Source organism: Rhinolophus hipposideros (assembly GCF_964194185.1).
Source record: "Rhinolophus hipposideros genome assembly, chromosome: 22".
Lineage (NCBI taxonomy): Eukaryota > Metazoa > Chordata > Mammalia > Chiroptera > Rhinolophidae > Rhinolophus > Rhinolophus hipposideros.
In genome coordinates this window covers 17,661,584-17,673,776 of record NC_138068.1, presented here as the reverse complement: position 1 = coordinate 17,673,776, position 12,193 = coordinate 17,661,584, and positions in this window count along the sequence as shown.

The following is a 12,193-nucleotide window of genomic DNA, read 5'->3' as shown; positions in this document are numbered from 1 at the left end:
TCAATATGAAAGTATATTTGTCCAGGCAGGAAAACATAACATTTTAATTTAACTGTTGGTTAGCTGGATTTACAAAGTAATATGTAGATATATGGCATGTGGGCCTCAATTTGACTCTTGTCCTGGGCCCCACAAATACCATGGAGGGCCTGGTTAATCATGTTACTTTTGGGGAGAGAGGTGGGACTTCGGGGGTGGGGTGAAAGAGGGTGTTAATGGGCTGAATTGTGTCACCCCCCCCTTCAAATTCACATGTCAAAGCCCTGACACCCAGTAGTACATCTGAATTGTGACTATATTTGGAGATAGAGCATTTCACAAAGTGACTAAGTTAAAATGAGGCCATTACGGTGGACCCTAATTCAAACTAACTGCTGTCCTTATAAGAAGAAGAAATTGGAACACACAAAGCGGTACCAGGGGTACTTGTGTACAGAGGAAAAGACCATGTGAAAAGGCAGCAAGAGGGGGGCCATCTGCAAGCCAAGGAGAGAGGCTTCGGAAGAAACCAATCCTGCTGACACTTTGACCTTGGACTTCTAGCCTCCAGAACTGTGAGAAAATAAATTTCTGTTGTCTAAACTACCTATTCTATGGTGTTTTGTTGTGGCGGCCATACCAAGCTGATACAGACCGTTAGCTTTGTGCTCTATTTTTATTTATGTGACTTCTGTTTCAACTGCACCAGTACCCCTGCATTATTTATGTAATTTAAAAATACATATGAAAATGTTCTCTTATTGTTCCCTGTCATGTCTCATTCCTAATTGGGCCTTCTCTGTAAAGGTTTTTCTTCCCTTGATGAAGCTAGCTAGTGGCTTATCTATTTCACTCTGTGAGGTTGTTTTTTTCCACCATGAATCAGCTCTTCAATTTATCAATTCTACCTTTGTTTTGTTTTCGGATTCATTAATTTCTGCTTGTCTTTATTCTGTCCTTCTTTCCTTAGATTTATTTTGTTGCTCATTTTATATCTTCCTGGGTTGAGTGATTCATTTATCTTTGTTTCTCTTTTTCTTTTTCAGAAATATAAGTGTTTAAGACTAAATTTTCCTTTCAATATCGTTTTAGCTGTATCTCATTGCTTTGACACACAGTATTTTCTTTTTTTTTCTTCAATCTAGTTTGAACTTGCAATTTTGACTTCTTTTTGTTCTCAAATGGAGTTTTAAATTTTGAGGAGGAGGGTTTTAAATTTTCCGTGTGGTTGTTCTTTGTCTCATTTCTATTTTTGGTTTAATTTCTGTTTTCATTATTTGGTAGTGAGAGAGGTCTCTACTATTCCATTTTGGGGAAAGGTGCTGATACTGATACCTTCCTTTATAGCCATGGCCAATTTTTGTAAGTGCTCTCTGGGTGTTTCAATGGAAGGTATATTCTCTGTTTGCAGGATACACAATGCAATTTTATCACTAATATTAACTTGATTAGTTATTTGATTCCGATCCTCTGTATCCCTTAGTGACCTGTGGCTCATGGTAAAGCCTTGAACTGCCCTTTATCTAGTGCGGTTCAGTTTATTTTTCTCTGGTCAGCTGGCATTGTGAAAGGGTGATGTCAGTGTCGCTCCCATCTTTCCTGTCTTCACTCTGCGCTCAGGTTGTTGATCTCGGTTCGGAACCCAGCTCAGAGAAAAGAAGAGTGGCAAGGTTACAGGCTCCCACCATCACCGGGCTTGAGCACAAGCCCAAGGTGGGACTTTCCCTCACTCTCTTGAGTCCACCTCTGCCCTGAGTCCTCAGCCAAGCGAAAATATTGGCCAGACCCTTCTGGGTCCTCTCGCTGATTTTGAAGAACATGCCTCTACTTACTATCGGGGAGATAGGCAGGGGCGCTCAGGGTCTTTCTTAAGGTGTCACAGATATCTGAGTGTTTCTGGGAGACACTCTCGCCAATTTGCTCAAATCTGCCAAGTTCATTATAGACGACATGTTCTTCTCTTACTTGCTCTGTCATTTGGTTTCTGCAGCTGCTGTTGTTCATCTGAGAGGTGTTGGAGGTCATCAGGGCTTTGACTCTGCCATCTTTTCCTCCTCGTACCCATCTGAGCCAATTACTTCTGTCTATTGCCACGTTCTCTGAAAGCCAGTAGCTGGATCCTCACTAAACTAAGAGAGACGATGTGTTGAAGTGTCTGACTCAAAAGCCATTAACTTTGTGGCTCCCTGGGGACACCTCAAAGGTCATTCTGAAACTGGAGTTCAGCGGGAAGCCCGTGTGCCTGCCGATGAGGACAGACAAGGCACGTGGAGGTGAGAACACAGTGGCTTGAAATCATAAGTCTCAAGGACAGAGTGACGTTCCCAGTTGTATCTCACACAGGCAATTTGGTGTGGCCTCTAGGTAAGCAGCAGCCAGGCTTTACTGCTTTAAGAACATTCCTTTTATTTTCCTGAGCAACATCAGGGAGTCTGTTGAGTTGTACATAAGCATGGTATTCTCAAATTTTCTTTGCTTTTCCTTTAATGTTTTATCTTTCTCTCATTTTGTTCTTTTTGTTCCGTCTCATGATCCTGTAACAAATTTGTAAGCACCAGTAAATATTTTGTCCAGGAAATGTTTTTTATAACTTTTTCCCTTTTCCTTTGAATGAGGCCTTATTGTTCTTTCTTTAACCGTAATTCTTACCTTCTCATAGTCTTTTACAAAACAGAGGGATCTTCTATTTACTTAAACTGGCAATGATTATACAAAACATTCTTTGTGTGTGTTAGTCAGGTTTCACTAGGTTATGCTGCGGAACAAACAACCCCAAGGTCTTAGAGGCTAACCACCACAATGGTTTATTTCTCATACTACATATGAGGTGCAGATCTGCTCCAAGTCCGCTGTATTCTGGATCCAGGCTGCAGGAAGAAAGAGAAGATCAAAGTGCAAAAGGGACAAGCTCACCAAATCTGATCCCTTTTAAAGGGGTTTCCCAAGAGCCCACCCCTTCCTGATTCAGGGATATTCACTCAGCAGCCTCCTACACCACAGGCAGTTACTCCAACACCAGGCTTCCGCCATGTATGGCAGCCAGCAATACCGAGAGGCCAGGAGCTTCCTCCAGCATCCCCACCTTTGGTGATTTTGTATCTGAGTGCGTCCATTGAGACACCTCCCTGTGAATAGCTTTCCCTGGCACCACAGGGAGCCATTTTCTGAGAAGTTCCAGAGGACAGATTTCCCGAAAGTTCCAGCAGCACAGAGCACAGTGACTTCTCTGCCACAGGCAGGCCCTCCAACAAAATCTGGATCTCAACCCTGTGGGTAGAGAAAGGGAGAGAGGAAAACTTTATCTCAGCCCTAAGAGTAGTAGCCACTCCTTATATCAGCTACGTTACTCCTATATTCTTCAGAGTTCTCTTTGCTTCTTGCTAACCAATCCTTCATTACCACAATCCCCTATTACAGTTAATAATTCTTTATATTAAGCTTTCCCTATTCAAATCACCAGGTGGTTTTACTCTCCTGACTGAATCCAGACTAACACATTTTGACTCACAATTCATTGGCCGGGACCAGCTGCCAGTGCTGGGAAATGTGGCTCTTTAGCTGGGAAAGTGGCCACTTCAGGGAATCCAGGGTTCTGCTCATGAGGAAGAAGAGGAGATGAGGTCTTACACACGCAACAGGCAGGGTCTCCCTCAATAGCAATAGATATTGATAAAGACGCCTCCCAAAGCTCCAAAATTCTCTGTTTTCTAGGACAAGTCTCTTGACCACATCCATCAGTGAGAACCCCACCTCTCACGTCTCCAAGTAACAACTGCTGCCTGCCCAGTCTCTAGGCTCATTTCACACCATCCTCCCAGACACTATGGTTCTCTTCCCTTGAAAATTCCTCCATGCAATCTATTGGAAAAGGATTAAATAAGTGGAAACAAATTCAACAAATATGATTTGCTCTACAGTGGACATTACACAGACTGAATGTCCTACAAGGTCCCCTAGTCTTTAAAAAGCCCCAAATCTCTCCAGCCTCTGAGTCTGCTAGACAGTGGTCTCATTGGCACTCTACATGCTGGACCCATGTCGTTTCTGCTTCCCTGAGCATTTGAGCCCCGCTTCCCTACAGGGGACTGACCCCGTGTCTGTCCCTTGCAGGCCCCTGCCCAGTCACCCTGGCCCCCACCGGCAGGAAAGAAAATCCCCTCCCTTCTCAGGACAAATCCGAGCTCTCAGAGCACGAGCCTATAACACAGACATGATTGTTCCCCACTCCCTCCTCTAACTGAAGCACAAGTACCAGCCACGATGGAAACAGAAGGTGGTGACAGTGATGTGCTGTGTGACCTTGGGCAGGTCACTGCCTCTGTAACAACCCTTAGCGGGGTTTTGTGAGCCTTAATGAGAAGAAAATAAATGAGTCATGCTTGTCACAGGGCCTAGCACACAATAAACTCTCAGAAAATGCTCGGTGGGGGCATTATTACTATTATTATTTTAATAGCTCCTGGCTAGTTCTTCAGAAAGAGGGGTCTGTCACCTCAGGAGTGGGTCGTCTCTGGCTTAGGAACCTTCAAGTGAGTTCTGACAGCTTTGATGTCCTGGGGCATCCAGAGAAGTCACTCTGAAGGGACAGCGGGGAGAGCAGGAGGCAGGCAGCTTAAGCAGCCAAGCTCTCCTGGTAGATATTAGCTTGAATTCACAAGAAAGAGTTACAGTGACATCTTCTCAGAAATGCAGACGCTGCATTGAAAGGGCAGAGTGCAGCGCCATCTGCTGGCCATGTGTTGGAATGTCACGACTGAAAAAAACAACTGGCTACCTAGCATGCATGGTTAACCACGCGGGTTCCAGGCCCACACTCTCACGGGTACTGGGGGTGTCTACATGGTTATCGAGTCCCCCAGGAGATTCTCGTGCAGTGCTCCCCACCTCTTTCCATGAGGGGACCCTATTTTTAAGGTTGTGAACAAAATGTTCACAATGATGTGATGCACTGGGATGGATTCCTGCCCCAAATACCCACCCGGAATCTAACTATGAGGAAACAACAGACAAACCTGAAGAAAGTGACCGACCTATACTCTTCAAAAATTTCAAGGTCATGAGAGACAAAGAAGACTGGGGACCTGCCATTGACTCAAGGAGACTACGGAGACAGGACAACTAAAGGCAATGTATGATACAAGACTTTCTTTTGCTATACAGAATGTTACGGGACAATTGACAAAATCTGAATATGGCCTGCTGACAATAGAATTGTATCAATGTCAATTTCATGATTTTGATCATTATACTGTGACTGTATAAGAGAATGTCCTTGCTTTTAGGGAATACACACTGAAGTACTTAGGGGTAAAGAGCCATCAGGTATGCATGTGATTTGCAAACAGCTCAGGAAGGAAAAAAATACACACACACACACACACACACACACACGAGTACACAGTTTTGGTGAAGAGTGTTCAGGAATTCTTTGTACTGTTTTTTGCAACTTTTCTTAACAGTCTGAAATTATACTAAAATAAGATGATGAATTTTTTTCACAGCCCTCCTGAGAAAATTAAGTGACATAATGCCACCATAATTCAGTTACACATTAAAACAGTAACACCTCACCTTTTTATGGAACCCTTAGTAGGTGCCAGACATGTGCTAATTACTTTTCATGGTTTATCTCATTTAATCTTCACAGCAATCCTATGAGAGGCTATACCCCAGCCCCAATTTTCAGATGAGGAAACCTTCACCTCAGAGAGGTGAAGTGACCTGCCCAAGGTCACACAGCTCGTAAGTGACGGAACTGGGATGGTTACTCTGAATCCCGAGTCATAAATAGCCAACTAACAGCCACAATACTAGATGACAGGCTCCTCATTATTCCTCATTATTGAAAGGACTGGGGACCATCCTGCAGCTGCCAGATTGGATTTGTAAACAATATAAACAGAGCCACTTTAAAATGGAGCTGGAGCTGCCATGCCAGAGGAACTGCCTTGCATGTCTTAAGCCTCAAACCTTTGGAAGATTAAAACAGGGCAAAATAACCTTTGGACTGGACCTAAAGCAACCTAGTGCCCCAAAGAACTGTTTGCAAAGAGAACGAGAAAGCAGATATTATAACTACCTACCGAACTGATAACTACTGGACTGAAAATTAAAAACATTGTTTAGAATTAGTGTCAAGATGTTATAGAAGTGACTTCCTTCTATTGATGTAATTAATTGTTTCCCTTCCCTTTCTCATAAATACCCGATGCCTTTGTCTCCTAACCAAAACACTGTTTGGGCTTCTGCCTGAATCAGTGCTTCTTAAATAGCTATTCTATATATATAAAACACACACACACACATGCTTGACATATCTATATATCTATATTTAGATATCTATATATATATATCTAGGATAGACGTAGACATAGATATAGATATCATGCAAAAGCTTGTTCCTCTCACTTTGGCCTTTTCTTTTTAGGTTAACAAACTAACTCTACAGTCTCCTCTGAACATGCCTGGGCCTTGGCTCTGCCTCTGCCTTTGCTCCTGGGTGCCCTTCTGTTTCCAATGTCCCTCACCTACTTCCTCTTCCTCCATAGCAGTTCCTTCCCAAGGTCTCTACCTGGGAAGGCTCCCTCCCTCCTCTGCAGTCCCAGTTTTATACCTGTCCCCTCTCTCAGAGACTATCCCACTCTCCGCCTGCTGCTATCATTCCTTTGGCAGAGGCAGTAGGGTGTAGCTATTGCTAGCTCCAGCTCTGGGCTCAGACAGGCCTGGATTCAAAGCCCAGCTCTGCCATTTACTGGCTGTGTGCTCTTGGGCAAGTCACTTCACCTCTCTGATCATCTTATAAGTAAATCAGAACTATTATAACCCAACTCATTATAAAGAGAAAGTGAGCTGAGCTATAACAAAACCTTTCATGTAAAATCTGCCAAGCAGCAAGAACCTAATATATGTTAGCTACTATTCTTATGTCCTATCTTCATAATGACTGTTTTAAATTTTTTTCAGATAAATTAGTTATAAGCATATGTCAAAGTTTTACTTTAATCTTGCCACAAAGGCAAGTCAGTGTTCCCTTGTGTTAAGGACGTTTTATAGAAAAAGAGAATGATTGGGTAATCACTATTAAAATGAATGCAAGACAAAGAATGTCTGATAATCAGCTGAGTGTTTGGGTAGCTGATTTCCCCAAAGAGGTTGTAATCTTGTTAAAGTTTATCAGAAAATTGCTTAAGCATTTATCAAGAATGCTAATTTCCTCCCAGAAGGAGGGTTGGAATTGCATCAAGCAAGAGGGTTCTCTGCCACAGTGTGATTGGGACCCTTTTCTTAAACACATCCATATCATCAAGACTGACATTTCTCGAGGCCTCACTGTGCACAGCCTGGAGCTGTGTGGGGACAGAGTCCCAGAGCAGTTTCCAGGCTCTCGGCCTCACATGGAAAGGTGCTGGCTCAGGTAGTAGATGGCCATCAGCTGTGGCTAGTTGGCCATCAGCTGTTACCGGTTAGCCATTAGCCACTGACTTAACTGCCGTGGCTAAACTAGCAAGCACGGAGTGTGGATTGTGGATTGCGGATTGCGGATTGCAGAGAGGCGGATTGCAGCTAGCAGGTGAGGTTGGTTGGCAGAGAAGAGGACAGCGGGTTGCAGATCCTGTGGCTCCTGCTTCCTGTGTCTCCAGCCCAGCCGCCAGTGAGACCATAGTGGTATGACTCCCTATCTATGGCTCCGTGGGTGTTCCCTTCAGGCCTCACCATGTCCTGCGTTCTTGTGCAGGACGGGGGATCAGAGACGCTGCATGACAAGCTGCATCACAGGCCGAGCCCTGAAGCAGATCCTGGATGCATGTCATCATTGCCCCGCCCCACCCCCACTTAGCACGTTTCCACTTAGTTCTGGGTCCGACTAGGCAGGTAACTACTAAATACTGACGGAATGGATGACTGGGAATAGTGGCCATCAGACCTTTACACAATGGGACACACATCCTACTTGTCCTTCACACCATCAAGATGGAAATAAATGGGTTTCTGAGAGGAGAAACCATCTCCTGCTCCCTCAGTGTAGTGGGGTGTAAGTAGGTGCTATTCAGGAGAATGTCCACTCCCACTGAGTAAGCCATATTTATGTAGGCACCTTTTTCTCAAAGGACCTCTTGATTTAGACTCTCAGGAGCTTAATCCTCAAAGGTAAATTTGTGTCTCTACAGGGCCAACAGTGACTCTATGTACTACAAATTAATTTTTAAAAAAACAGATTCTATATTTGTCATGTGAACAGCATAGTTACTTTTCATGGGGTTTTGTGTGTGTGTATTTTAATAGTGTTTATTGCTAAATATAAGTATTTAAATTTTATAAATTTTATAAATTAAATCTGTAAACCTACTTAGCGTTTCTTCATTTTGGCCAGGGGCAGAGTCACAGAGTTGCACAATCATCACTATTAATCTAATTCCAGAACATTTTCATAACCTGCAAAATAAATACTCACAACAGCATAAACTAAAACAATTCTGAGCCTTTTCACAAGTTCAGACCTTTTCCATTTAGGGACTTCTGGACTATTAATAAATGAAAAAAAATTAAAATATTTTTCTGAAAGAATGCCACAGAAAACACAGTGTCAGCTTTTGCCATTCCAAAATGGGATTATGCAACAGGACAAAAGCCTTGCAAGGCAGAGTTCTCCCAACTCTTTTTTTCTCTTCCTTATATCAGTAAGCAAACTTGGAGAATCTGTTCCCATAGGATTTTTCAGGGCTGTGGACTAGATATTTCTGTCCACCATTAAGGCTTAGCTGGAGTCAGGAAGAATAAAGATATAATTAGGAGTCACAAAAGAAAAGCCTGCTGCATTATGACCTTGGGGGATTGAGGAAGGAGAGGAAGCATAGAGAAGGAGACAGCAAAAGGCGAGAATAGGTGTCTTATTTCCCTTCTGTGGACTTTCCTTTTTCTTATTTTCCATTCCAGTTTCCATTCTGTGATCTTTGGCTCGCAGGGAAAAAGGGAAAGCGGATGAGAGGAAACACTGAGGACAACTCGGGGAACCGCTGACTCTGCTTGTCATTTAATACTCTGACAGAGGCCACATCTTGGTCTATCTTTTGCCCTAACCTGTAGTATAGCCAGGAAAAGTGGTCAGGCAGAGGGAGATGTCTTAGTTAGCTCAGGCTGTCATAACAAAGTACCATAGGCTGGATGGCTTACACAACAGAATTTGTTTTCTCACAGCTCTGGAGGCTGGGAAGTCCAAGATCAAGGTTCCAGCCAATTTGGTTTCTGGTGAGGGCTCTCTTCCTGACTTGCTGATGGCTGCCTTCTTACTGTATTTTACATAGGAGAGAGAGAGAGAAGAGAGAAGAGAGAAGAGAGAAGAGAGAAGAGAGAGAGGGCTTCCCTGGCTTGGTATCTCTTCTTATAAGGATACTAACCTTACTGGATTAGAGCTTCATCCTTATAACCTCGTTTAACCTCAATACTCACTTACTCCAAATACAGCCACATTGGGGGTTAGGCTTCAACATTCTGATAGGACTTGCTAATGGATTGGAGTGGGGTCTTCTTCCCCCTGAGTATCTGGCTTAATTGGAAGATGGATGTGTGATGGAGCCATTTGAGATGCCTACGAGTTGTCCAAATGGAGATGTGAGGTAGAAAAATTGGCGCTATGAGTCTGGAGGTCAAGGGAGAAGTAGGAGCTGGAAATATAATGTGGCGTCTTCTACATATAGAAGATAAAGCCAAGAGACTGATGAGGTCACCTAGGAAGTGAGAGAAGAGAGGATGTTGACTAAAATGGAATAGCATCTACCTCGAATGGGGGCTGTAATATGAAATGGGGCAATGAATTAAGACACCTTGACAAAATATCTCACACAGTAAGCTCTCAATATATGTTCATTATTATAGTAAGAGTGGCCCAGGTACACAATCCCTTATCCAAAGCCCTTAGGACTGATGGGTTTCGGAATTGAGCTTTTTTGAGGTAATATGGGGTATGCACCAGGTGGTATATAACACGTCCAGCAGGAGCTGGGGCAGCACTCTATCTTCAAACACATTATTTCTGCAACAAAAGTTTAAAATATTCACACAAAGTGGAATAACACCGAATAGCCCCATAACAGTTCAGGTCCTGTTTTGCCATAAAATGAACTTGCGTACACTTAGGGAGAAAGAATTTCAGAGATTTGGGGTTTCGGGGGATTGTGAAAGGGAGCAGTTCATCTGTGGTGGTGATAGCCACAGTCAACCTCTATCTTGTAGATGGGATGACATGTCGGTTTGACCGGAGGTGGGGACAGATGTTCTTTCCTTGGACTCATTTTTATTCATGTCCGATCTGATCCCTTTGTTCTGGCCCCTCCTCTGTTCCAGCTGGAGTCGATGGAAACCATCTTAAATCAGCATGCAACCTACTTCATATACCCCTCTGTCAACGGTAAGAATTGCTGCTACTGACTTCCCCATGCAATGGTTGGGTTCTACCCTTCTGTAGGATTCACCAAGTCAGGGTCGGGCTTCTCTGTGCTGGCTGAGGTGCTGGTAACCTATGATCCTTGCCTTCATGGAGTTCACACTTTGTTGAGAAGGCAGACCTGTACGTTTTACGAATGCCACAATTGGAGGAGGCTACAGGAGCTAGGAGACACTGAAATTGACTTAGAGGTCAGTCCAAGAAGTGAGGGCTACGTTGAGTCCCAAAGCACAAGGAGTTAGGTTCAGGGAGGAGCATTCCAGGGGGCATGGTGGAGAACACCTAGAGCCGGCACACCTGGGTTCTGAGCCAGGTTAGGTCACTGACTTGCTGGGTGACCTCGATGGAAGTAGTACTCGAGAATTCACTGCCTGAGAAGCCAGCAGACACCCTCCCAGCCAGGGCCCTCTTCAACTAGCCTCACCATCTGCCTTTTACAACCAAGAGATAAGAGCAGCAAAATTGGCCTGGAAAAGACCATGGGGGAGATGGTGGTCCTCAGGGATGAGTTCCTGGGTAAACACGGATAAACAATGCATGGCTCAGCCCTGGCCAGTCTGGGTGGTGTTGGAGGGAAGGTGGAAGCTTAAGTGGCTGTCTGCTCCTGAAGAGGCTGCATTTCCAAAGCATTTGTCTGTCTGCATTCCACCCCTGCCCCCCAAAAAATAACAGTCCTGACTCCAACAGCCTACTGGCTTCAGTGGCCCACTCTCATTGGCCAGCTGCAAATACAATGTTTGTCTTCACACCTCCCGTCTTTTCTGTCCAGCTCACCTCTCTTCTTATCTTTCAGCAAAGCTGAAGGAAGGTTTCCCACTCGCTCTGCCAAGGGACACCTACCTCAACAGCTTGACCCTCCAAATCCACAAGGTCAGTGAGAAGTGGGGTCAGTGAGAAGTGGGGAGCTCTAAGACCTCCTGGGAGGGCTGCTTCAGGGTTGGTGGATATTAGGGGCAGCCCCTAACTCCCACTTACCTCCTAGACCTAATTTTCATAGAAAATTTTTTTGAATTTTGGTATATAAATGATAGGTTTTGATGATCTGGAATCTTGGCTTCCTGTGAAATAGCTGTTCTTAGTAATTCAGGTCAAATACGTTAATTATCTACAATGTGCCAGGCCTTTTAGCCATGTAGGGCAGGAGTGTATGCAAAGGGGTAAGATTAGATGCACCACTTCTGGATTGAGGGGCCACCTAACAAGCCCCGAATCTCCCTGGTGGGGTAAGTCTCCACTGGGCCACGGGCCAGCCTTCGCACACAGTAGCAAGGGATGGGCTTGGAGAAAAACTGACCGCACCTTATAGTGGAAAAAACTTACCAGGGGTAGGGGACAGGGACAATCATAGTCTACTTTATGATATAACCCAGAAGTACTAGTTTGCAATGTCTTCACTGTTCATAATATGCTCTTACTCCACGGTCACGTGGGACTACAGTCTCAGAAATGTACTCAGGCAGCACCCACGTGTGCCCTGTTCTTCTAGGAGAGAAAAATTTGGGAGGAAAGTGATATTCACGGATGCCTTCCAGAAATCAGCTCAGGAAATGCGAATACTTTCCTGATATGGACAGTGTTTTATAAGGCCGCCTTTTATAAAAGCTTCTGAGCATGGTTTTTGGACTGACCTGGTGTTTTTTTTTCAAGTAAGAACTTGTCTCTCCCTTTAATGGACTCCCTTTCGGGAAGCTCCAATGTAATTCAATGACCTTTCTTGTCTGTCCTTTTTGCTTTCTCTCCAGAACTTCTTGCTCTTGGGGGCCAAAATTGATT